Here is a 27,905-nt window from a genome sequence, read left to right as displayed (position 1 = left end):
TGGGGGGTGGCCAGGAGGTGGGATGTGGGGTCGGGGTGGACGGGTACGCAACACAATTATCGCAGCAGCCAAGGCAGTCATGCAGCTGCACATGCCGCTGACAGCCCACTTTAAACCTGGTGCCCTGGGTCATATAGGTGCCTCCCATCCCCGGGGCATCCCCCTGGGTGCCCTCTGGCCCAGCCGACCTACCCATGAACTGTGGGTCTAGCATAACCTGTCCCACCTTTTCGGCTTCGATAAGTGTGTTTGGGGAGTGCAGCTTGTCAACCCTGCGAGTATCCATCATGGACCCGGTGAATCCTGCACCGTTTTTCATGGGATTCAATGGTGTTCCGCACGGCACCGGTGCTTGCCCCTCACTGGTAGCAGAATCGGTGCAGGTGCGGCGCTGATTTTCTTGTTGTAAAAGTCCACAGATTCTCCGTTGGCACTAACACTTAGTCACAGAAACGGAAAATCCTGCCATTTGTCTTTCACCCGTCACGCGGGAAAATAACACTGGCCATATTTAACAGGATTGTTTTCATAACCCTCCTCTTTCTTTACCTACATACTCTCAACAACCTTTCCCTTTACTCAGCTATCCAATGTAAACTTGAATGCTGCTGTAGTCTCTACCTCAGTGACTAATGCGCAGCTATAATGAACTTATGAATAAGGTAGAATTTTCTAGTTTAAATCTCTTACATTTAATCTTCCGCCTACAGAACCTTGTACTTGACACCTCAAAATATTCAAAGCTATAGTTGGCTTCTGCCTACCTTGCCTTATTCTTTTATAATTTGGAACATTTCTATCATAATCTGTCCAACAATCTGGTCCATTCTATGAAGTTTGTCCAAATGGTGCAGTTGATTCTAATGCCATGAGTGGTGAAAAGGATAAAAAAATTAGACTGAATGTCCAACTGACAAACCAGAGGTAGCCATGACCAAATAGAGGCTTCGCTAAACACTTGACTCAAATAATTACGTTATCTATAGTTGAACTTCTGAGTAAAAAAGACAAAATTCCTTGAATGCAGTTAACACAAACAATACCGGCACTGTCTCTACTTCATCACTTGTGAACTGAGCTGCCATTTTGGTTGACAAGAAAGTTAAAATTAAGTTGCTGCGATCACTAGCTTGTAAAGATCTGGCAGCTCAGCATGACTCTAATGATGTGTGCATATATTTTGGCATGGAATAGACCATTCTCATCCAACGCACCAGAGTGATCTCAATCCAGGAACAAGGGAGGGATTTTCTCTGTAGCACGTAAAACACAGCATCAGTAATCCTTCACTAGGGACGGAATATAAACTTTGCCGAATACAATAAAACCTTGAGAATAACAAGACAAATATGACCTTGAAAGGCAAATTATTACATTTTTATGGCATTTCCTGATGGAATATCAATTAATCGCGACACAATGGAACCGGCTCCTGCTTTAAATAATGAAGCTGTTTATTGAGGATTAAGATGGACAGAAAGAAACAGACCAGCACTAGGTTGACTGTATGCCATCAAATTCCAAACTTAAAACTTGACATCCCATAAGGAAAATGGAAAAATAATAATATTGGTCTGAATTGGTCTTGTAGAATTCAAATTGGAACACCAGTAAAACGGGGAACTAAGACTGCTGGTCCGAACCGTTTTTTGCCTTCTGGGATGAAAGAGGGATACATTTCAGAAACTGTTGCATGGAGGGGATTCCCTCTGGGATCCTGGCCACACTGAGTTGGAAGCAATTTTACCACCACAAAAGCCCAGCAGGCATACATTACCCTCCCCTCCCTGGGGAACCCTGCCAGTTACATTCACTCCGCCCCCCTGCACTTGGTTCCACGCCCGTTGCTCTAGTGCCTCTTCCAGTCACTGCAGCTCTTGTGCCTGGAGTAGCTGGAGAGCTGTTGGCCAATCTGATTGATCGGCAGCTCTCCGAGGCAGGAGTTCCACCGAAGTGAGAACGAAAGTCACGCCTTCTGCAAATCAGTGCTTGTTAGAGCGTGAAATGGCAGCGGACTGTCGGAGTTCATAGAATCTTAGAATCTCTACAGTGCAGAAGGAGGCCAATTGGCCCATCGGGTCTGCACTGACCCTCCGAAAGAGCACTCCACCCAGATCCACTTCCCATCCTCCCCACACACATAACTTAACCTGCATGAAGGGGCAATTTAGCATGACCAATCCATTAACCTGCACATCTTTAGACACTTGGAGCAATTTGGCATGGCCAATCCACCTAATCTGAACATTTTTGGACTGTGGGAGGAAACCGTGGCACCTGGAAGAAACCCACGCTGACAAGGGAAGAATGTGAAAACTCCACACAGTCACCCTAGGTCGGAATTGAACCCGGGTCCCTGGCCCTGTGAGGCAGCAGTGCTAATCACTGTGCCGCCTTGCTGCCCCACACCCTAACACCAGATAGGCAACAAAGCATCTTGGAGTCTTGTTTGCAGCAACATAAATGCCAATCTATGCTCCGTATAAGTCAATTCCCAATAACTGGGCGGCACGATAGCTCAGTGGTTAGCACTGTTGCTTCACAGCACCAGGGCCCCGGGTTCGATTCCCACTTGGGCCACTGTCTGTGCGGAGTCTACACGTTCTCCCCGTGTCTGCGTGGGTTTCCTCCGGGTGTTTCGGTTTCCTCCCACAAATCCCGAAAAACGTGCTGTTAGACAATTTGGACATTCTGAATTCTCCCTCTGTGTACCCGAACAGGTGCCGGAATGTACCGACGAGGGACTTGTCACAGTAACTTCATTGCAGTGTTACTGTAAGCCTACATGTGACAATAAAGATTATTATAATTATTGCATACTCAAACTTTGTACTCCTCCGCTTTACAGCGGAAGCAACTGTGGTACAACAAATTTGGCTGCTGCTGCTTTCTCCTCAGAGGCCATTCTCCTCAATAGTATCCAAAGCAGTATATCTGTTTGCGGGAAATGGCCACAGGCAATTCCTGCACTGCCTGCCTAACCCTCTTGCCCTGCTTGGTGGTCACCCATTCCCTTCCTGCCTGCGAAGTCTGAGCCTGACCATCTCTCTATATGTGCTATCCACGATACTCTCTGCCTCGCAGATGCTCCACACTGTCCCCACCTGTCGGTCATACTTTGAAACCCAGGCTTCTAGAAGCTACATCTAGAGACACTTCCTACACACATGCTGAGCCCGGACACTGGAAGTTAGTGCGTGAAATGGCAGTGCACCCGGCTTCCCACATTGAGCACGAGAAACAAACTATGGCTTTGAGCTCTCTTGCCAGGGATAGAAAACTGGTTGGCAGAGAGGAAACAAAGAGTAGGAATTAATGGGTCCTTTTCAAATTTGCAGGCAGTAACTAGTGGGGTGCCACAGGGATCGGTGCTGGTGTAAGAGTGGTTTCAAAACCTGTGTATTGAATCAGCTTCCACGTAGGGTTATTCCCTGTGGCTCAGCTCAGTACAGAGAGAAACAAAAACACCACAACCTGGACAAGGTGGCTATTTAATCAAGCTTGTTACGGAGAAAACAACTTATGTCAAACTACTCATGCTAGCGATTCAGTTTTAAGAGATATCATCGCTGAACCCCCCCTTCAATCCCCCCTTTTGGCCCTTGACTAGCCCAAGAATAGGCCATTAAAGAGACATACTGAATTTACTGGAGTCCGGCTGATGTGTGGAATATTCAACAGGTAAGAGCTGCAACAGTTCCCCTTTAACTAGGGGGCGACAGTCTGTCTGCCATTTCCTAATGCGGCGTCTGAGGCAATAGAGCATAATAAAAAAGACGAACAATATAAAAGCCGCAAAAGTACAACAACGTGCAAAATAATACGTATCCATGGATGGCTATTGGCATTCCGTCCCCAATTCCATATTGTAGAGAAAAGGTTCTGTGTACTGAAACAGTTACGCAGCCTTCTCAGCGTGAGCCCGGATGAGCTCCTGCTCCTTGTTCCAGAGGTAGTCAATTGGCATTGCCGCCTCCTGAAGTCCTTCCCAATCGGCCCGCAAGCGCGGGATGCGTGGAAGTCCCTTCTGGCCATATCGGTGAATCCGCTGGTCATCGTCAGTTCGCTCGAGGTCATCTGTGTCCACGATGGACACATCCCTGTATGGAGTCAGTTCATGTCGGCCAATGGTAATAGATTCAGATAAATTGGTTAGAACAACATTATGCCCAGGCAATTCACACACAATGCCTCGCTTGGTATAGTTGTTATACAACGTAACTCATTAATTGTTGTCTGATATGGCTACAACTGTTTAAATGCCTTCCACACAAGCTGATTGACTTGCTGGCTAAGGGCTGTAGCCGTTTTGGCATCCTGGTATATATCCTGAACCGCAGCTCTCAATTGCCCTTTCATAACCTCAATCCCTGCGCTTATCTCCACAATGTCAAGGGCGTTCAGTTCCACTATGTCTCTCTGTTGTCGCTTACGTATTTTCCAGCAACTCCTGTCCAAAATCCCCCTCTCCCAAGGCTACAAAAAATCCTCGTCCACAGCAATAGACTGGTAAGTGTAGATGGTGACATCAATCATAACTCTTACATGTCCAGATCCTGATTCTATTGTCACTGATTCATCATCGTCCCTGATCCCTCAGTGAGGGTCAGAACTAACCCGTGTCCCACAGTGTGGCTAGTGATATGCTCATCACATTCGGGCTTGGAGTTGTCCTTGGATTCGTGGTTGTAATCGAGCCAGAGCTCACCAGTGTCACAGTGATGGTGGTAGGCTTCGGCCTGGTCCCCACCCATAGCCTGTGGAGTCCTTGCTTCCTACAATATCCCACCTGATTCTCGGACTCCTGCGCTGACTGGCTGCCTCCCTCACTTCCCCGATACAAAGCTGTTAATCTATCACATATCATCTCATGATTGTCAGTACGGTTAGGTGCCTGGCAGGGATCTATTCAGTGAATTACCAGACGGTCCCCCATAACTTACTAGGTCACAATCGGGTGATTTGAGCCATCGATGTCATGTAGCGTTCCCTGATCGGTCATTTTAAAAACAATGTCATCCTGCCTGGGGCAAAGGTCCTGCGTCCCAGCTTTCCGTATCACCTGTAACTCCCATGATCCTGGGTTCCCAACAGATATAGGGCCCCCAGGTATTCCGGAATTGCACGTAATTCACATAAGCCGCCATGCAGGGACATATAGAATCTTCTTTGTGCATACATCCTGAGTGTCATCAGAATAAAAACCTATACCACTCCTCCACTTTACATCTCTCATAACGTTAACAGCATCCCGACGCACCTGCGTGACATTAGTATACATGCGATCACTGGACTTGACTTCAGCAATGTCCGGCTCCTTCCGCGTCCCTGGCGAGGTGGTCGATGTTGACGATTGCAACCAGAAATGAGATGGGATCCAGAGGTGTGCTAGCAATAGAATCCTGTAGGAATAAACAAACATCTTCCGGTGCTCAATTAGTATTATATCATTCACATCATCGCCATTCCTTCCTCGTATACATCGGGTCCGTGCCTTAGTCCCATATCCTGAGCCACTCAGGTGACCCATCTACAAATCCAGATAAATCCCATTACAAGTGCCGCAGCTGGCAATGCCTTGGCTACCCCCCCCGCTCCTTGGATCCGCTGACCCACCGGAGGGTTCTCTCAATCCTTGTGATTATGGGATGACTCATGAGGGTATGATTTCAACTGCGTCCAGTGCCGCCATCGCGGACCGGATTTCACGTCTATTAAGGCACATATTTGTCCAGCGATGATTACTGCATAGGGTCCCTCCCATCAAACCCCTGGTTCTTTTTTACCTGTCATGTGTTTGACAATGACCCTATCCCCTGGTGTCGGTAGTTCTGGGGTATTCTGGGGCTGTTTAGCACAGGGCTAAATCGCTGGCTTTGAAAGCAGACCAAGGCAGGCCAGCAGCACGGTTCAATTCCCGTAACAGCCTCTCCGAACAGGTGCCGGAATGTGGCGACTAGGGGCTTTTCACAGTAACTTCATTGAAGCCTACTTGTGACAATAAGCGATTTTCATTTCATTTCATTCATTCATTTTCATTCTTTCCAGTCAGTTTGGTCCAATCACTATGTTGTTGCTGTGCAATTACCTGACCCTTAAGGGCATGCAGGCGGTTCACCAGATCTTGCGTGCATTGGAGTACAGTGCCTTTGCTTATCTCAAGTTCCACTCCCCCAGTTATCACCTCCTCCGGGAGGCGCATTGCCCTTCCTGGCATTAACTCAAAAGGGGTTAGACCCGTTCCCCAGACGGGAATGGCTCTTTGTTGCAACACTTTTGCATGCAGGGCCCGTACCCAATTATTCCCTTCCTGCAATATAGCTTTGGCTAGGCTATTTTCAAGGATTGGTTCATCCGCTCTACCATTCCCAAGCTTGGAGGATGGTGTGGGATGTGGAATCTTTGCTGGATGCCAAAAACCCCACAAGCCTCCCTCATGACTTTCCCCGTGAAATGGGCCCATTGGTCAGAATCCAGTTGAAGTGGCACACCCCAACTTGGTATTATTTCATTAGCCAATATCAAATCCATGCTATTAGCAGTGGGGAATGCTTCCACCCACCGGGTGAATTGATCTACAATCACCAAATAGTATGTTCTACCCTGTATCTGAGGCAAATGACCAGTGAAATCTAGTTGCAAATTTCCCCCTGGTCCCTTGGGCCAGTGCCTGACTTCCCATTTATCTTGCAGGGACGGCCTTGATCCACCAGGGTGCACTGTATGCATCGCTAGCAGAATTTGGCCACATCCCTGTCCATTCCCTTCCACCACCAACATTCCTTTAGTAGTTTGATCATATTGTCTCTCCCTCTGTGCGCTTGTCCATGGTATATGTCCCACAGGGATTGTTGCACAACCTCGGAGGCTATTATCTTTCCCTCTCTCCACCATATTCCATCATGGCCTATCCGTCTCCCGTTATTTCTCCACCCCCCCCTTTTCCTCCACTAGTGCTTGTTCTTGAACCTGCCTTACATCAATATCAGCATTGCCTGCGGCCTTAACAGTTGCTATTCCTGGAGTCTACATCCCCACCCGTTCCTGCTCTAATAGGTCTCTCGCAGCCTGATTGGATCAAACTGTTACCTTGCTGCGCATAGTTCTCATTTCTCTGATGGGCCTAGACCTTAATCACGGCTACTTATAAGGGCTGTTGGGCGGCCAGGATCAAGTCCCTGATTAAATTCTCATGCTGTATGTGTCCTCCACTGGAGGTCACAAACCCTCGCCTACTCCAAGCTGTCATATTGGCATGAACTACGCCAGAAGCGTCCCGACTGTCAGTGTACACATTGATTAGCTTTCCCTTGCCCCATTCCAGGGCCTTCGTTAGAGCTATTAATCGAGCTATTCGTGCTGAGTGGTTCCCAGGGATCTGATCTCCTGCAATCAACAATCTTCAGTATCCACTACAGCCCATGCCGTATGGGGCTCCCCTCCTGTATACTTCCTTGCTCCATCCACATATAAGTTTCTCACTCCCTCTCCCACCAGTGGCTCTTCTGCCAAGCCTCCACTAGTGTCCTCCTCTACTTCCACAACACATTCATGTTCCATTCCGTGTACTGTTAACCCTATCGCGGGATTTTCCTATCGCGGGATTTTCCCTCATATCTTTACAGATTTCCACATGTCTGTCCCCAGGTAAAATATTAGCTTCCCACTTTGAGCGTCTACTACCCGAGACACTCTGCAGTCTTCCAGCCTCTAAGAATTGAACAATAGTATGAGGGCTATGGAGGATTATCTTACCCATCAGGGTGATGGGTTCTGATGCATTTATTGCCCATGAAGGGCACGCCAAAACCCACACACATTGGTGCATGCCTGTTCCTACTGCATCCATTTGGGCGGAGAAATAACCCACTGGTCTTAATTCATCCCCATGCCTCTAGGCTACTACATTGGCCTACATTCCACGAACCCTCCTGGCAGAAGATGTGGAATGGCTTACTGAGGCCCAGCCACCCCAGGTGGGCCCCTTCACCATTCCCTGTGTAGGTTGGAAAAGCCGGCATCCCCTCCCCGCGCTCTACTTTGTCTTTGCTCGCCCTTCCCCCTTTGCTAAATCTTGTAGGGGTTTCACAAGGGTTGCTTACCCCTCCACTAGATTTTAAATCATGTTGGCTATTGCTGCACTACTGAAAGTCACTTAGAAATTCTCAAATCCTCGAAGCTACTGCAAATCTTGTTCCACTGCAGTTACCTAAAAAGTAAAACACAAAAGATCCATTTGGACAAGTCAATATTAAAATTCGCAATTCCTGTTAAACGAAAACCTCTTCAGCTGTCAATTCAAAATAAAAATTCTTAATGCCTGTAAAAAAACACCTTCAGCTGTTAACAGGCAAGGGTTAATTATCTGCTGTATGAAGAGAGGAGGGGTATTTTTGTGAGGGCCACGAAGAATCCAGCACGAGTTTTAAGGATACAAAGTAATAACATTTATTTACAATAACATATATATATATAACAGCAGCAGCAACTTCCCTTGCTGCACACTCCTTCCTGCTGTTTCCAAACTGGCCAGCTTTATTTATACTTGGAGTTTACTAATGGTTTCTCCGCCCCCTCATTGGGGAAGCTCATACTCCCACAGGATTGTGGGATTGTCATTAGTCCCCAGCCAATGGTAAGTAGGCAGGTTATAACAGGTATAAGCCTTCAACTGGACATCATTAGTCACCACCCTCTTTGTTTGACTTAACCAGAAACACGAGGAGGGATTTTTAGCAGGCTCTAATCGACACCCATTTTTATCCTTCAAACTTTGTTTCCTTTCTTCCGACCAATATCAATTGCGTCAGGAATAATTATTTTTCAACCTGACCCAAAGTTTGAACACAAAATCAATCCAATACAGGATCAGACATAATCAATTCTGATATCTCAAACTCCAAGCAATCTTGTTAAATTAAAATGGCCTCATTCTTACATGTGTGAATTTATATCCGGATTAAAATTCCCACATGTGGTTCAGAATAATCCTGGAATCATGCCTCTGGCCAGAAAACACGACTTCAGGTTTCTATCAACTGTTTGGACTTGAAGCACTTAAATGATTAAACATCAAAAAAACGCAACTTCAGGCAACAAGTGTTTTTGAAACGAAAATAATCATTCCTCAGAAAGATAACTCTAAATAATAACATTACTCCACAAATCTCCTCCAAACAAACAAAACATGATACTGCTGCTCGTAAAGTTCACAGCAGCCTTTGTTTTTGCTGAGCTGCAAGCTCACACTCTCCCGGTTACAGTAATGAACAAGGCTCACTACCCATTTGCCCGGTTACAGTAATGAACAAGGCTCACTACCCATTTGCCCGGTTACAGTAATGAACAAGGCTCACTACCCATTTGCCCGGTTACAGTAATGAACAAGGCTCACTACCCTTTTTCATCATAAAACTTAAACTGTTTGTTTGATTCATTTGTCTTTTTTTTTCTTCCATTTAATCCAATCTTCAACACCTGATTTCATAGGCATGACCAACCCTTTAGTAAATTTAAATCTCAAAGGCATTTCACCCAAACCTTTGTTCCCTCACAGGGGTGATGCATGCTTAGAATTTATACTTTTAACTTGCATTATTGAATTCCCATACATCCATAATTTAATCTTGTATCAATTAATTTACACACATTTTTCGGGCAATTTAAAAACCAATCAATAGCATGCTAAAACAGTTAACTTTTGTGCTCCAATTCATGTATCTTTGTCATTTTTTGTACTTCCCCTTTTATCCACAGCTGCTCTAAGCAGTGGGGTTTCAAATCCTGTTACACATACAACCTCAGAATAATGACTCCAGCTTTGTCTGACTGGTCACTTTCTCTGAGCCCCTCTGGGGTTCCCTGTTTTGGCCTCCATCGAATCGTCATGGGGCCGTACCCATTCCAATCTTTTTAATGCACGGCGGTTTATCCTGCTCTGCTCATCGGCGTGGCACAAAAGTCCGTCTTTGCCCACCCAACATTAGCGCATTCTCAGTGTTGTGTGTCTCCACTGCTACCTACTCGCAACTTTCGCACAACTTATGGATCAGACCGCCTGATCCGTAACTCCTCTATCTACTGGGTGGTAAATTGAAATGTACTCACCCGTATTTAGAAGGCAGATCATTCTGCCAGAATCCTGTGTATGCCCGTGCTCGCAGTGTGCCAAATAATGTAGTAGTGGTTTCAAGACCTGTGTATTGAGTCAGCTTCCACATGGGGTTATTCCCCTTGCCTCAGCTCAGTACAGAGAAAAACAAAAACACCACAACCTGGACAAGATGGCTATTTAATCAAGCTTGTTACGGCGAGCAGACTGGATATCAGCCAAGACCTGTTCTACCGAACAAAGACCTGGACACAGTAATTATACAACGTTCAAAAATCAATAGCCCACCCCAGTTGAACGCGATCCAATCCCTGAAGCTGCTTCTTTTAAACTTATCCAATAGAATTGCAAGCAGTGTTTAAACTTCACCCAATAGAGTCGCAAGCAGCGCATGATTGATCATCATCCTGACAGCTGCTTACAATCCCAGCAGCTTGCTGACTGTGAGAAACAGAACAGATGTCAGAAGCAATGTCCTTTTGGTCAAGTGAGCTATTCTAAATCCCATTTGAGTACTTATTATTGCTATGTCCTAAAAATACATATTTAATGGTTAATAATGATTACTCAGTCCTATAATTCATCTCAATCCTTAATAAAACAACTTATGTAAAACTACTCATGCTAACTAGTTTTACGAGATTATCATCGCTGAACCCCCCCTTCAGCTGGGACCCCAACTATTCACAATATATATTAAAGATTTGGATGAGGGAACAAAATGTAACATCTTAAAGTTTGCAGATGATACCAAGTTGGGTGGGAGAGTGAACTGTGATGAGAATGCAGAGACCCTACAGCATGATCTGGACAGGTTGAGCGAGTGAGCAAACCAATGGCAGATGCAGTATAATTTGGATAAGTGTGAGGTTATTCATTTTGGAAGCAAAAACAGGAAGGCAGATTACTACCTGAGCGGTTGTAAATTGGGAGAGGGGAGTATACAGCGGGACCCGGGTGTCCTTGTGCACCAGTCGCTGAAGGTAAGTATGCAGGTGCAGCAGGTGGTAAAGAAGGCTAATGGTATGCTGGCCTTAATTGCAAGAGGTTTCGAGTACAGGAGCAGGGATGTGTTCTTGCAATTATACGGGACATTGGTGAGGCCACACCTGGAATATTGTGTGCAGTTTTGGTCTCCTTTTCTGAGGAAGGATGTTGTTGCTCTCGAGGGAGTGCAGCGAAGGCTTACCAGACTGATTCCAAGGATGGCGGGACTGTCATATGAGGAGAGATTGACCAGGTTAAGATTGTTCTCGCTGGAGTTCAGAAGAACGTGGGGGGATTCTCTTAGAGACTTATAAAATTCTAACAGGACTAGACAGGGTAGATGCAGGAAAGATGTTCCTGATGGTGGGTGTGTCCAGAACCAGGGGTCACAGTCTGAAGATTCAGGGTAAACCATTTCGGACAGAGATGAGGAGACATTTCTTCACACAAATAGTGGTGAGCCTGTGGAATTTATTAGCACAGGAAGTAGCTGATGCTAAACATTGAATATATTCAAGGGGCGGCTAGATATAGCACTTGGGGCGAATGGGATCAAACGTTATGGGGAGAAAGCAGGATTTGGCTATTGAGTTGGATGATTAGCCATGGTCGTGATAAATGGCAGAGCAGGCTAGAAGGGCCAAAAGGCGTCCTCGTGCTCCTATCTTTTATGTATCTATGCCATGATTTATCTCTTTAAATTGTCGAGGATCTGTTCCCTACCAACTTTCTGGATGGTGGGGGCCTGTGTGAGGCCCATGTCCTTTATACCAATTTTTATTTGTCCTGTTTTTTGGCTCAAACCAAGACATCGGTCTTCAAGTTCCTTCAGTGGTTGGAGATTGTGTTGATATCCCAAGTACAGTTCTGCTCATTTTTATCTCTGATAATTGACAGACAGCTGCACCTGAGTTTGATGAATTTAATGAGAATGTCAACATCTGAAAGCAAATAATCCCTTTCCCTTCTCCTCAGGCTGTTCCAATATTAGAAGTTTCAGTAAAATGGCCTTTGAAATGCACAGATAATCTTACTTACACAGGACTGAGACCTCAATTACAACTGATTTGAATCTCTCCATTGGTTGGAGTCATAGTTTCCATAAAGGAAGATGGTTGCGGTTGTTGGAGGTCAATCGTCTCAATCCCAGGACATTGCTGCAGGCGTTCCTCAGGGTTGTGTCTCAGGCCCCCAACTATCTTCAACTGCTTCATCAATGACCTTCCCTACATCACAATAATGATGATACATGTAATATGGACATTAGTGATGCTTCCAGAATCTGCAGTTATGCCCTCCTAACCTGATGAGATGGCTAAAAGACAATGGTTTCATGGTCATCATTAGACTTTAATTTCCAGCCTTTTATTGAATTCAAATTTCACCATCTGCCCTGGTGGGATTCGAACCCGGGATCACAGAGCATTACTCTGGGTCTCTGGATTACTAGTCCAGTGACAAAACGTCACCGCATCCCCCATATATGGGGTCATTTGAAAATACCATGAATTATTTCAGGAAGGCCTCGGTAAAATCAAGGGAGCAAGAGCAAAAATCTATGTCGATCCTAATGCCCTACCTAAGTATGTCAGGGTACGACTGTCCCCTATGCCTTGCTCTCCAAGATGGAGCTGAACTCAAGTGATTGAAGAGTCTTGGCATCATATGCCCGGTGCAATTTACACAGTGGACCATGCCAATGGTCCCAATGCTCAAGCCCGACAAGTCGATTCACCTTTGCAGGGACTAATGTCAACAGAGCCTCCCTTCTAGATTGGTGAGCATCAAGGAGCACTATGCAAAACTGGCAGGAGGCCACACTTATACCAAACTTTATATGGCCACGCTTACCTTCTTCTAGAACTTGAGATGGAACCCAGAAAATACGCAACTATCAATGCTGTTAGCGGCTTGTACGAACCCATCTGCCTGCCTTTTGGAATCTTGTTGGCATGGGCCATTTTCCAGCGCATAAGGGAAAATATCTTTCAAGGGCTACCTAAAATGGCAGTGTACCTAGATGACATGTTAATCACAGGAGCCACCCAAAAAAAACATCTGTCAAGCCTAGAGAGAGCCCAACAACGGTTCTCTAACGCGAACATCTACCTCAAACAGGAAACGCGCGTGTTCCAGGCGAGTGAGATAACATACGTCGGGTATTCCATTGATAAATACGGCCTGTACCCTGTGGAGGACAAAATGAAGGCCATTATAGGGCACCGATCCTGTGAAACATGACTGAACTGAAGTCGTTTCTAGGCTTCATACATTATTACGGGAAATTCATCTCCAACTTGGCTACTTTACTGGTACCCCTACACGTATGGTTGAAGAAGTACCGGAAGTGGTCATGGCAGGTGCCACAAGATGAAGTGAAGCAACAGTGTGGTAAACCACTGTGTTCTGATATTAGAGGTTGTACGGTAGAACCTGCACTACAGGTTCACCTGGGCCCCTGCATGCTAGCTCCGCCCAGGAGTCGGATTATGAATATGCGTGGCCTCCAGCTCGCAGCCATTTCGTCAGCTGCTGTGGGGTGCCACACATCTGATACTAATAAAGCCTCAGTTTGGATTCAACTTAGTCTCCAGTCAAATTGATCGTGCCTCAAACAGCTACTATCATCCAACATTTTGGCACACTACGATCCCACAAGACAACTGGTACTAACATTCAATGGCTCTCCGTGTGGAGTAGGGTCAGTCCTCTCCCATTGACGGGACAATGGCACCGAGCAACCAATTGCACATGCATCATGAACCTTGGCAGTTACTATGCCCAAATCAAAAAAGAGGGACTGGCCATGATATTTGGATGAAAGAAATTCCATTCATACATCTACGACCGGCACTTTATGATAATCACGGACTATAACATGGGCAGCACGGTAGCACAAGTGGATAGCACTGTGGCTTCACAGTGCCAGGGTTCCAGGGTCGATTCCCCGCTGGGTCACTGTCTGTGCGGAGTCTGCTCGTTCTGCCCGTGTCTGCATGGGTTTCCTCCGGGTGCTCCGGTTTCCTCCCACAGTCCAAAGACGTGCAGGTTAGGTGGAATGGCCATGATAAATTGCCCTTAGTGACCAAAAAGGTTTGGAGAGGTTATTGGGTTAGGGGGATAGGGTGGAAGTGAGGGCTTAAGTGGGTCGGTGCAGACTCGATGTGCTGAATGGCCTCCTTCTGCACTGTATGTTCTGAAATAACCCCCTGTTGCACCTTTTGGCGAATAAAGTGATTCACTTATCGCCTCGGCTCAGATCCAATGTTGGGTATTATTGTTGTCAGCCTATTAGTAGTCCTTTGAGCACCACCCTGGTACACGTATTGCCAACACTGATGCCCTGAGTTGGCTATCGTTGCCCACAAGCTTGGCCCCCTTCACCAGTGATGGGAAAAGTCACAATGACATTTCCTGAATACCCTGGCTGTATCTGTGAAGCAGGTCCAGGCGTGGACTCTGAAGGTCCCCACGCTGGTAAAACTGCACCACATGATCCGAAGTGGCCGAATGCGAGGATACCCTACAGAGGATATGAAGCCCTTTCTATCCAAACACCAAGAATTGAGTGTGAAAGATGGCATCATCCTATGGGGAGCCGGAGTGGTCAACCCCCGCCCAAGTCAGCACCCAATCTTGATGGAGCTACACAACGGTTACCCAGGGGGCTCCAAGATGAAGATGCTTACAAGGGGCTATGTCTGGTGGTCTGGGCTTGACACTGACTTTGAGAACTTGGTGAAACAGTGCCTTTTGTGTCAGGAGAACCAGAGGTTCCCACCTTCAGCCTTGCTGCACTCGTGGAATGACAGGGAGGCCTTGGGTATGGGTATGGGTAACAGCTGGGCTGTTCGTGGGTTCAATGTTCTTAATCTTGGTCAATGACAATTCTAAAAGATGGACATACACATCCAATATGACACAGAGAATCTCCAGCAATCATGTTGCATTCATGGGATACCGGAGGTCCTATGTCAGACAATAGAACCCCCTTCGCAAGCAGAAAATTCCAGACATTTGTGAAGTCAAATGGGATTAAAATATTTGAACAATGCGATACCATCCATCCTCCAATGGCTTGGCCAAATGGTTGTTCCAAACATTTAAAAACGGCATGAAGAAACAGACCACTGGTTCTCGAGACAGCAAATTGGCCCGGTTCCTCTTCGATGACAGGACTATTTCACACACTATTACGGGAGTCGCACCGGCAGAGCTGCTCATGGGCCATCGATCCCGCACCAGAGACAGCCTACCATAGAAACCCTACAGTGCAGAAGGTTGCCATTCAGCCCATCGAGTCTGCACCAACCCTCTGAAGGAGCACCTTACCTAAGCCCACTCCCCCGCCCTATCCCCATAAACCTCCCTAACCTGCACATCCCTGAAAGCAAAAGGGCAATTTTGGAATAGCCAGTCCACCAAACCTGCATATCTTTATTGTGGGAGGAAACCAAAGGTAACTCCACACAGGCAGTCACGCAATGCCGGAATTGAATCCGGGTCCCTGGCGCTGTGAGGCAGCAGTGTTAACCACTGTGCCACCCTACCATCCCAATCTAGGGGGGAAAGTGGAGTCATGACAAGAAGCCTAGGAAAGAAATTTTGATATCCAAAGGCCCGACAGGACCTTGAAGTCAGGAGACACAGTCTACGTACGTAACTTTGGAGATGGATCTCCTTGGACCCCAGGAGTCACAGTGGAAAAGACTGGCCCCATTTTGTACAAGGTCAAGACTAAAGAGAAGACCGTAAGGAAACACATGGACCATCCTAGGAACAGGGTACCCTCCCCTGCTGAAATGACTCTGGATGGAATGACACCCTCAATGTCCTTTGCAACCACCTCTGGGCAGGGACACAGTCCATGGGAAACCCAAAAGTAATTCCACTCAAGGACGGAGACTCGGGATCAGAAATAGAAATGGAGATAACTGACCCTTAGCCGGAGGTCAGCGTTGAAGAGGAGCCCCATTAGTGACCCTTCGACGCTCTGCCAGGAAGCGACGATCCCCTATCTGTTTCACGCCCCTGATCCGGCCTACTGACCCATGGCTGTGTGCCAAGAGGTGAAGGAGGCCTCATAGTCGTGGGAATGGGGGGCGGGGGAGGGGGGGGGGAGGTGGGGGATCTGGACTTGTGAGGGGGAGGGATGTAATAACCCTCATGAGGACCATGGGGAATCACTAATCAATCTCCCCATGGAGCTCATAGAGTATGGGCTCCTGTGGTAGTGGGCGGAGGTCCACCCAGTTTGAGCTCATTAATGAGCTCCAGACCAGGAGTTCCGATAGTCCCAGTCTGGGACATTAGTGCTGGACACCGTGGGCGAAATTCTCCCCCAACGGCGGGATGCCCGCCGACTGGCGCCAAAGCCGGCGCAAATCAGACGGGCATCGCGCCGGCAAAAAGGTGCGGAATGCTCCGCATCTTTGGCGGCCTAGCCCCAACATTGAGGGGCTAGGCCGACGCCGGAGGGATTTCCGCCCCGCCAGCTGGCGGAAATGGCGTTTGTTGCCCCGCCAGCTGGCGCGGAAATGCGGCGCATGCGCGGGAGCGTCAGCGGCCGCTGTCAGTTTCCCAGCGCATGCACGGGAGCGTCAGCGGCCGCTGTCAGTTTCCCGCGCATGCGCAGTGGGGAGAGTCACTTTCGCCTCCGCCATGGTGGAGGCCGTGGCGGAGGCGGAAGGGAAAGAGTGCCCCCACGGCACAGGCCCGCCCGCGGATCGGTGGGCCCCGATCGCGGGCCAGGCCACCGTGGGGGCACCCCCCGAGGTCAGATCGCCCCGCGCCCCCCCTAGGACCCCGGAGCCCGCCCATGCCGCCTGGTCCCGCCGGTAAATACCAGGTTTGATTTACGTCGGCGGGACAGGCAATTCCTGGGCGGGACTTCGGCCCATCCGGGCCGGAGAATCCAGCGGGGGGTCCCGCCAACCGGCGCGGCCGGATTCCCGCCCCCGCCCAATCTCCGGGAGCGGAGACTTCGGCGGGGGCGGGGGCGGGATTCGCGGCGGCCAACGGCCATTCTCCGACCCGGCGGGGGGTCGGAGAATGACGCCCCGTGGTAGCGATTTTACGTTTTGAGTTAAAATAAACCTGTTTGCCTTCTTCTTCGTGTCTCCTGGATTAATACACTTGCCCTCAACTAAGTCAACACCAACATTGATCAGACTCTCAAAGCATTGCTCACTTTGGGCAGCCCCTGCTGCTTCTCTTTAATTTCCTTGCGATCGATCTCTCTTTTTCACTCTCTTTTTCTCTCTCCAATCTATTAATTGCTGCATCTAAACTCTATTTCCCTTTATCCCAGCAACGGAGAAACAGCCATGAGTGAGATTCCAGCTTTAAAGTCACCTGAAATTTAAATAGGCCACCTGCCCCCATCCTCCCATCCCCATGCAATCTGAACTGCCAAATGAATCAAATGGGTGGACAGCTGTCTGGCCATGCCATTTTTCTAATAGATGTAGAAAAATCTAGAACAATGTCTGCAACTCCTTAAGTCTGATGGAACTGCAATGTAATTCTTGGATTTAGAAAAACACTAAATTAATGACCGTAGCTGATGTTTTTTGGAAACCTTCACTAAGTGGTTTCCAGCATTGAAAAAAAGTTGGACGCTTGCACACTTGTTCCCAATGGATGACTATATTAACCAATGTAACATGCCAGTTTCTGGGAGTTTTCTTGCCATTAGAAATGTTTCTAATAATCAAGACTTTACCTCTATTGTTGCAAATTTGGTCAAAGTTCACAAATTAGATTAGTAAAGTTTATAATCTGACCTAAATCCAAATTTAAAATCTTTTAATTGCAGGATTGGATAAAACTCTTAATGTTCTAGATAACATCTGTTGAGAGGCAATGGCCACATATGAAAAAGAAAAGCAATAATCCATTAATACTACTTCATCCATTAAAATTCTTGACCTCACCACCTCATCTGAGCTCAAGTGGATCTCCCCCATCAACTCCATTGTTCCAGCCGCCTCCAGGAATTTGTGAAATACATATCAATTCTCCTCGATATTTCTTAATTCTATATGAAGCTCAAATATCTTCAGTATTCTTCCCCTCATCTTTCTCTCATACTCCAGATCAAGATACAAGAAGACAATGATCTTATAAATCAACCATACAAATCAACCCAGCAGACAAGATGAGCCCATTTTCTCAGCACGAACATTCATATTTAGGTTTATAGTTGGCATATCATTTGACCCCTTTATTGCAAAGAAATTAAATTGCTTTAGGAGTTCAAATTTGCACCTCAGATACACATGTTTTACTCACCTTATATGTCAGCATGTGGCATCAAGCAAGCGGTATAGGTCATGTTGCCTCCACATAGCAGACTGTATGTAGCGAACACCAAACAGAAATGGGTCCACTGGCAGAAAGAATGAAGTATGAGGCTGGTTTCAAGCTAAAAACCAAATCATTTATTCACTCGTCAAACAACTGTGCTGCAGCAAGACAATTTATTGTGAGTGAAAATCTGCTGCGAGAATGGAAGAAGAAGAAATCCGCCATGAAGAAGAAGATGCCCAAGGCCAAATTCACCATGATAAAGTAGGACGTACTGAGCAGCACGTATTGGAATGGATCCTCAAAAATCATCGGAATGGTTACATTGTCACCAGAACTGCAATGCAGATATACAAACTTAAGTCGGCCATTCAAACACCGAGTCCAACAAAGATTTCAGCACAACAGCTAGCTGGTGTAACCACTTTAAGGAATGAAATTCATGGGCGTTTCATCTACGTTTCCAAAGTGACAGAATGATTATTCTGAGCTGGATTCTCCCAAAATGAGACTATGTCCCCACGCCGGTGTAAAAACGGTGGAGTTTTACTCCCGAAATTCCATGAAAAAAGTTAAATGAATTCATAGCCCTGCAAGGGTCTAGTGAATCTCGCAGCTGTTGCTGCTAATACGGGGTCCTGTACCTCTGGGTCAGAGGCCGCACATGCGCACGGCGGCGACGTTCAGCGGCCGCGTCATGCTCCATGGCAGACTTGGACCGCGGAGCCTTTCCGAAGATGGAGACATGGATTACATCAAAAGGATACAAAATTAACTGAATACGAGGAAGCAGCGAATCAATCGATATTATACGGTCTGGAGGAAGGTTTGTAATGGTGTTCCCCAGGTGTCAGTATTGGGACCTTTGCTTTTCCTGTTATATATTAATGGTCTAGATCTTGGTGTGCAGGGGACAGTTTAAAAGTTTAAGTATGATACAAAACTTAGAAGTATTGTAAACTGTGAAGAGGACAGTGTAGAACCTCAGAAGGACAGACAAGTTGGTGGAGTGATCAGATAGGTGACAGAGGCAGATCAATGTGGAGAAGTGGAAGATGATGCATTTTAGGAGGAAGAACATAGAGAGACAATATAAAAAAGGGGTAAAATTTGTAAGCGGTTGCAGAAGCAAAGGGACATGGATGTATATGTGCACAGATCATTGAAGGTGGCAGGACAGCTGGAGAGAGCATTTAATAAAGTATTCTGGGCTTTATTAATAGGGGCATAGAGTATAATAGCAAGAAGGTTGTGATGAACTTATACGAGGCACTCATCTGGAGTACTGTGTGCAGTTCTGGGTGCTGCACTATAGAAGAATGTGAACGTATTGGAGAGAGCGTAGAAGAGGTTTACAAGAATGGTTCCAGGGATGAGAAACTTCAGTTATTTGGATTGATTGGAGAGTTTGCGACCGATCTCCCTAGAGAGAACAAGGTGAAGATGAGCTTTGATAGAGATGTTCAAAATCATGAATGGGCTGGACAGAGTAGATAGGGAGAAAGTGTTTCCTCTTGTAAAATGATCAATAATGAGAGGGAACAAATTTAAGGTGATATGCAAAAGAAGCAAATGTGATGTGATAAAAACTCTTTTCACACAACAAATGGTTCCGGTCTGGAATGCAATGCTTGCAAGGTTCAATTGTGACATTCAAGAGGGTATTAGATGATTATTTGAATAGGAACAATGTGCAGGGGTATGGGGAAAAGGCAGGGAATGGCACTAAGTCATGATGCTTGTTTGGTGAGTCCTGCAGACATGATGGGTCAATGGCCAGCTTCTGCACCGTAACAATTCATGATTCTGTGACCTCGATAAAATTATCAGTTTTGAGTGGTTCATCATCAAATAGCAGCAAAGACATGTGGCTGGATTCTCCGCAGCCCGACGCCGCAATCGCGGCCAGCGCCGGGGCGGAGAATCCAGTTTGACGGCGTAATCGAGCCCGCCGCAGGTCCGGCGATTCTCCGGGCATCGAAAATCGGCGTCACCGTGGAGTATGCCAGGCCGCCGGGGGCCCATTGCCAGAGGCTCACTCATCGATCTTTCGCTCCCAACCAGCCGAGTTCCTGACGGCATGGAACTAACCACCTATTGCCGGTCGGGATGCTCGCGTGGCGGCTGCAGACTCAGTTCACGGTCGCACTGGTCGGGGACAGGCGCATCAGAGACCGGGGGGGCCTTATAGGCGGCCTGGAATTAAATGTGCGGGGTTTGAGGCTCGGACGCGCGACCGATCGGGGGGTCTCCATCTTCGGAAAGGCTCCGCGGTCCAAGTCCGCCATGGAGCACGACGCGGCCGCTGGACGTCGTCACCGTGCGCATGCGCGGCCTCTGACCCGGAGGTACGGGAGCCCGTATTAGCAGCAACAGCTGCGAGATTCACTCTGGGTACGTGCTAGACCCCTGCAGGGTTATGAATTCATTTAACTTTTTTCATGGAGTTTCGGGAGTAAAACTCCACCGTTTTTACGCTGGCGTGGGGACATAGTCTCATTTTGGGAGAATCCAGCTCAAAATACTCATTATGTCACATTGGAAACGTAGATGAAATGCCCATGAATTTCAATATGCCCAGCAACTAAAATGTGGAGCTGAAAGATTCGCAAACAGGTCTAGTAACATCTATGAGAAGACAGTACTCATGGTGACACTAGCCTGCATAACGGGACAAAATTAAAGCCGATGGCAATTTTCCAACATAAAACCATGCCAAATTTGAAGTTTCTTGTAAGATTTTGTGTATGTCCATGGCAATGGTTGGATGGATGAAGATGGTGTAAAGTTGTGAATTGATAAAGCGGTGGAATAGTTGTCCCGGTGGCCTGGTAAAGAATGCAGCTTACTGGTGTGGGCATGTTCAGATCCCATACAACTGATGAGATCAAGAGGTACTTGCAAAGAATTAGCACTGACTTTGCAGTTACACCAGGGGGTTTAATGTTTGTCGTTCAACCTTTGGATGTGTGCCTCAAAAAGCCATTCAAGGATCGCGTTTGTGTCAAATGGAATAGGTGCATGGTTGTCAGGGAAAAACTATCTCCTGAAAGAGCGGAAATACATGCCCTGGCCCATTGATGTTTCATATCATCAAATCATGGGATGCTATTAATGCACAAAGAGTCATCAAATCGTAAGATGAAGAATACCCAATTCAGTGGATGGAAAGTTGATTCTGAAAGTATAAGTATTAAATCTGGTCCAGAGTGTTATCCTCATGCTGATGCCAGAGCCAAAGTAACTCAGAATAAATTCTAATAATGTCGAAATGACGAAAACCTACACCAAAACCGATGCTTCACATTTTATACACTCTGTAGCTCACCACCGTTTTAGAAACTTTCTTTCAGGCTGTGATCTATTGTATGTCACTTGATAGCCAATCTCCCTTTTCCGCTAAAGTAAATATTAGTCTCTTTGCGGATGAGCCTGGGGAATTAATAATAGGAAATAGAAATTTGAATAAGTATCTTGCATCTATTTTCACGGTAGAAGATACTAAGGTTGCCCTAATAATAGTAGAAAATTAAGGGCAAAAGTGGGGGAGAAACTTTCAAGAAAGAAAGTATGAGGGAAACTAATGGAACCAAAGGCTGACAAGTTCTCTGGATCTAATGGCCTACATTAGATCCAGAGAATCCTTAAAGAAGGACCTGCAGAGATGGTGGATTTGTTGGTTGTAATCTTCTGAGATTCCCTGGATTCTGGAAAGGTTGATTGCAAATTTTCAAATGTAACACTCCTATTAAAGAATTAAGGAGACAGAGAGCAGGAAACGACAGGCCAGTTAAGCTAATATCTATCAATGGGAAAATGCTGGAATCCATTATTAAGGAAGTAGCAGAATATTTTGAAAATCATTGTACTATCACGCAGAATTAAAGCGGTTTTGAGAAACAGAAACAGTGGGTGGGATTCTCTAATCCTGAGGTTAAGTGTTGTCGCCGTTGTAAACGGTGTTGTGTTTCACGATGGCGTCAACATGCCCTCAGGAGCAGCGATTTTGACCTATTCAGGGGGCCAGCACGGCACTAGAGCGACCCACGCCGCTCCAGCTGACGATGCCGGCATCAAATGGGCGCCACGGGTCTGTGCATGCGCACTGCGACCGGCGCCAATGCGCGCATGCGTAGTGCAACCGGCGCCAATGCGCGCATGCGTAGTGCGACCGGCGCCAATGCGCGCATGCGTAGTGCAACCGGCGCCAATGCGCGCATGCGTAGTGCAACCGGCGCCAATGCGCGCATGCGCAGTGGCTTCCTTCTCTGCGCCGGCCCCGACACAACATGGCGTAGGGCCACAGGGGCTGACGCGGCACAAAACAGGCCCCCAACCCGAGAGGCCGGCCTGCAGATCGGTAGGCCCCAATTGGGGGCCTTGCCACAGTGAAGGCCCCCCATGGGGTCGGATCCCCTCCCCCCCACCAGGCCGCCCCCGGATGCATGCTCGCCAAGGTCCCGCCAGGTAAGAACTCACGTGAACGGCGCCGGCGGAACTTGGATTTTTTTTGCGGCCACTCGACCCATCCCGACGGAGAATCAGCGGGGGGGGGGAAACCGCGTAGAGCGGCCCCCTGACCGGCGCCGTGCCGACCGCGCCAGCGCCAATGGTGCCGATTTTCCGCTCTCCGGAGAATCGGAGGACCAGCGTCGCACGATTTGCGCCCGGCGTGGCGTTTCTCCGGCCCAGCGTGGGCTGAAAGAATCCTGACCCATGTTTTGACAAATTTATTATTGTTCGTTTGAGGATGGAACAAGCAGGGTGGATGAAGTAGGTGCAGACTGGTATTTTCCAGCCTACCTTCTGCAGATGCCAATGACCATTTGCGCTGCTCACCAGCCACGCCATGGGGGAAACTGTCACAGTGGGGTCACCTCATTGGGCCGGAAGGTCCCGGTGGCAGGAAAGACTGGAAAATCCCGGCCATGGTGCATTTGGATTTCTAGAAGGTATTTGATATGGTGCCACATACAAGGTACGAGCTCATGGTTTTGAGGTAACCTATTAGCAGGGCTAGAGGATTGGCTAACGAATAGGAAGAAGAGAGTCTGGATAAATGGATAAATGAAGGGGGCGCACGGTGGGTCAGTGGTTAGCACTGTTGCCTCACAGCAACAGGGACCCAGATTCAATTCCAATGGGTGACTATCTATGTGGAGTTTGCATTTTCTCCCCGTAACAGTGTGGGTTTCCTGTGGGTGATCCAGTTTCCCCCCACAGTCCAAAGATGTGCAGGTTAGGTGGATTAGTTATGCTAAATTGCTCTTTGGGTGTCCCAGCATGTGCTGGTTAGATGGGGTTACAGTGATGGGGCACTGGTTTGGGCCTGGTAGGTTGCTCTCCCGGAGAGTTGGTGTGGACTCAATGGGCCGAATGGCCTCCTTCTGTAGCAATTCTGTCATTTTCAGGTTGGCAAACTGTAACTAGCGGAGGGCACAGGTATCAGTGCTCGGGCCTCAATTATTTGCAATCTATATCAATGACTTGGATAAATGGACTGAGTGTATTGTAGCCAAATTTACTGGCGAGGCAAAGATAGGTAGGAAAGCATGCTGTGAGGGGGATAAAAATAGTCTGCAAGGGGATATAAATAGGTTAAGTGTGCTAATCTCCAATGGTAACTCTATAATAAGAACTAGGAATCAAGTCTTGACTTCCTCAACTCTAAATTTATTGTGTTCAGTAATTCTCCACAATGAAACAGTGCTACTTGTATCCCCTTTATATATTGGAGCAGTCGATTGAACAAGAAGAAAATCTTTGGATTGGATTGGATTTGTTTATTGTCACGTGTACCGAGATACAGTGAAAAGTATTTTTCTGCGAGCAGCTCAACAGATCATTAAGTACATGGGAAGAAAAGGGAAGAAAAGAAAATACATAATAGGGCAACACAACATATACAATGTAACTACATAAGCACTGGCATCAGATGAAGCATACAGGGTGTAGTGCTAATGAGGTCAGGCCATAAGAGGGTCATTTAGGAGTCTGGTGAAAGTGGGGAAGAAGCTGTTTTTGAGTCTGTTCGTGTGTGTTCTCAGACTTCTGTATCTCCTGCCCGATGGAAGAAGTTAGAAGAGTGAGTGAGGCGGGTGGGAGGGATCTTTGATTATGCTGCCCGCTTTCCCCAGGCAGCGGGAGGTGTAGATGGAGTCAATGGATGGGAAGCAGGTTCGTGTGATGGACTGGGCGGTGTTCACAACACTCTGAAGTTTCTTGCGGTCCTGGGCCGAGCAGTTGCCATACCAGGCTGTGATGCAGCCCGATAGGATGCTTTCTATGGTGCATCTGTAAATGTTGGTAAGGGTTAATGTGGACATGCCGAATTTCCTTAGTTTCCTGAGGAGGTATAGGCGCTGTTGTGCTTTCTTGGTGGTAGCGTCGACGTGGGTGGACCAGGACAGATGTTTGGAGATGTGCACCCCTAGGAATTTGAAACTGCTAACCATCTCCACCTCGGCCCCATTGATGCTGACAGGGGTGTGTACAGTACTTTGCTTCCTGAAGTTAATGACCAGCTCTTTAGTTTTGCTGGCATTGAGGGAGAAATTGTTGTCGCTTCACCGCTCCACTAGGTTCTCTATCTCCCGTCTGAATTCTGACTTGTCATTATTCGAGATCCGGCCCACTATGGTCGTATCATCAGCAAACTTGTAGATGAAGTTGGAACCAAGTTTTGCCACGCAGTTGTGTGTGTACAGGGAGTAGAGTAGGGGGCTAAGTACGCAGCCTTGCAGGGCGCCGGTGTTGAGGACGATTGTGGAGGAGGTGTTGTTGTTCATTCTTACTGATTGTGGTCTGTTGGTCAGAAAATCAAGGATCCATTTGCAGAGTGGGGAGCCAAGTCCTAGGTTTTGGAGTTTTGATATGAGCTTGGCTGGGATTATGGTGTTGAAGGCAGAGCTGTAGTCAATAAATAGGAGTCTGATGTAGGAGTCCTTGTTTTCGAGATGCTCTAGGGATGAGTGTAGGGCCAGGGAAATGGTGTCTGATGTGGACCGGTTGCGGCGGTATGCGAATTGCAGTGGATCAAGGCGTTCTGGGAGTATGGAGATGATGCACTTCATGATCAACCTCTCGAAGCACTTCATTACGACTGAAGTCAGGGCCACCGGACGGTAGTCATTGAGGCACGTTGTCTGGTTCTTCTTTGGTACCGGTATAATGGTGGTCTTCTTGAAGCAGGTGGGGATCTCGGAGTGGAGTAGGGACAGGTTAAAGATGTCCTCGAATACCTCTGCCAGCTGGTCCGCGCAGGATCTGAGTGCACGACCAGGGATCCTGTCCGGGCCCGTCGCCTTCCGAGGGTTCACTTTCAGGAAGGCCGATCTGACTTCGGAAGCTATGATGGTGGGTATGGGTGAATTATGGGCTGCTGGGGCACTCGACAGCGGATTGTTGGTTACCTGCTCGAACCGAGCATAGAATGCATTGAGTTCATCGGGGAGGGGTGCGCTGCTGCCAGAGATATTGTTCGGCTTCGCTTTGTAGCCCGTTATGTTGTTTAGTCCTTGCCACAACCGCCGAGAGTTTGTCTGTGACTCTAGCTTGGTTTGACATTCTCTCTTAGCATCTCGGATGGCTTTGCGGAGGTCGTACCTGGATTTCTTGTATAGGTCAGGGTCGTCTGTCTTGAACGCCTCAGATCTGTCCTTCAGTAGGGAGTCAATCTCGCGATTGAGCCATGGTTTCCGGTTGGGGAATGTACGTACTGCTTTCTTTGGCATGCAGTCGTCCACACCTTTGCTGATGAAGCCTGTGACGGTGGTGGCATACTCATTTAAGTTGGTCGCTGGGTTATTAAATACGGACCAGTCCACTGTCTCTAAGCAGTCACGTAAGAGCTCTTCTGTCTCCTCGGGCCAGCACTGCGCATCCTTCTTAGCTGGATTCTCCCGCTTGAGTTTCTGCTTGTATGCCTGGAGAAGGAGCACCGTCTTATGGTCTGATTTCCCAAATTGCGGTCGGGGGATAGAACAGTAGGCGCCCTTGATTTTTGAGTAGAAGTGGTCAAGAGTGTTGTCGCCCCTGGTGGGACATGAGATGTGCTGGTGGAATTTTGGCAGTACACTCTTGAGGTTGGCCTTGTTGCAGTCTCCGGCCACGATGAACAAGGCCTCCGGGTGTTCTGTTTCGTAGTTGTTTATAACTGTGTATAGTTTGTCCAGCGCCTTCCTCACTACTGCCTGGGGTGGGATGTAGACCGCTGTGATAATGGCTGAAGTGAACTCAAGTGGAAGATAATATGGGCGGCACTTCACGGTCAGGTATTCCAGGTCTGGGGAGCAGTAGGTCACCAGGGTCACCACATCCAAGCACCAGGAGGAGTTGATGAGGAGGCACACCCCTCCACCTTTCGCTTTGCCTGATGATGCCGTGCGGTCCGCCCGGTGAATTGAGAAGCCTTCAGGTTGTATGGCACAGTCCGGTGAGGCGGGGGTGAGCTATGTCTCTGTGAAACAGAGCACACAGCAGTCTCTTACTTCCCTCTGAGAGTAAGTCTGGCGTTAAGTTCATCCAGCTTGTTTTCGATCACTTGGACGTTTGCCAGGCGTATGCTGGGGAGAGGGGCCTTGAAACCGCGTTGCTTCAGTCTAACCTGCAGACCGCCTCGTTTCCCTCGCTTCCTTGATCGGCGGCTGCTCCTGGATGATCCTGGGATCCGATGGGAGATGTCAGCCCTTGTGGAAGGTAGGTGGTTGCGTCTGGCAGGGTCCAGAGTGCTGGCGGGGACCAGGGCGCTGGTTGAGGTAGAGGGGTTGCTAAGGGTTCATGTTTGTGATCCTGATGGGTCCCGGCGTTCTGCAGGCGTGGGAATACCATGCAGCGCGGTCGGGTCCTCGCGTGGGGTCTCTGCCGTTTTGGGGTTCTGGGTCGTGGGCAGAGGCTTCCTGAGGCAGGTTGGGCTGGGTCCCATGGTCTGTTCCCTCCCTGGGCACACCTTGGGTCGGATATTGAAGTAGGCCTGGTCGGGCCTACAGGTGGATTTTTCTTTCTTCCATCACCAGGTTGGCCAGGGCCTCTCCGGGTCGGGTCGCTGGGCGGATCTCTCGGGGTCGCCTTGGGCCGGGTCTTGCCATCGGTTAGATGGCTTTTGTTTCGGTGCAACATCGTGGGCCGAAGGGCCTGTACTGTGCTGTATTGTTCTATGTTCTATGTTCTATCGGGGGTCGGGTCGGGAGCTCCGGGGTGTGGGCTAGGCGATCCGGGGCTGGCGTCGGTAGTTAGGCCGGGTTGGGAGCACCGAGGTCCGGGTCGCCTCCAAATTGAGGTCGGGGCTTCACTTCCGGTTTGGGCCCGATCTTCTTCCAGGTTGCGGAGGTCAGGTCGGGTCGGGTCAAAAGGTCTCCAAGGACCTTGGAGGATGTTCAAGCCTGCAAGAGAAGATAAAAGAGAGAGGTTAGTAATAATGTTAGTTTTAGAATTAATTTTTAAAAGATTAGAACGTGTATAAGTTAAGTAAAAAGCGGATCTGTTGGGGAGAGCTCGCAGA

At 47.9% G+C, this 27,905-nt stretch overlaps 2 long non-coding RNA genes across 4 annotated transcripts in view; one reads left to right on the top strand and one right to left on the bottom strand.

The window, feature by feature from the left end:
- Positions 1 to 27,905, top strand: part of LOC140429348 (uncharacterized) — a 75,897-nt gene that overhangs the window by 20,386 nt on the left and 27,606 nt on the right. The gene's annotated exons all lie outside the window — the stretch shown is intronic.
- On the bottom strand, positions 1,437 to 10,325 carry LOC140429347 (uncharacterized). The gene is made up of 2 exons (XR_011949046.1): positions 10,108 to 10,325; positions 1,437 to 8,209 (listed from the first exon to the last, which is right to left on the bottom strand). It is a non-coding gene; the product is annotated as an uncharacterized lncRNA (long non-coding RNA).

The sequence above is a fragment of the Scyliorhinus torazame genome, chromosome 9, assembly GCF_047496885.1.
Source record: "Scyliorhinus torazame isolate Kashiwa2021f chromosome 9, sScyTor2.1, whole genome shotgun sequence".
Lineage (NCBI taxonomy): Eukaryota > Metazoa > Chordata > Chondrichthyes > Carcharhiniformes > Scyliorhinidae > Scyliorhinus > Scyliorhinus torazame.
Note: the sequence above shows the minus strand (reverse complement) of the source record. Positions and strands in the feature narration are given on the sequence as shown.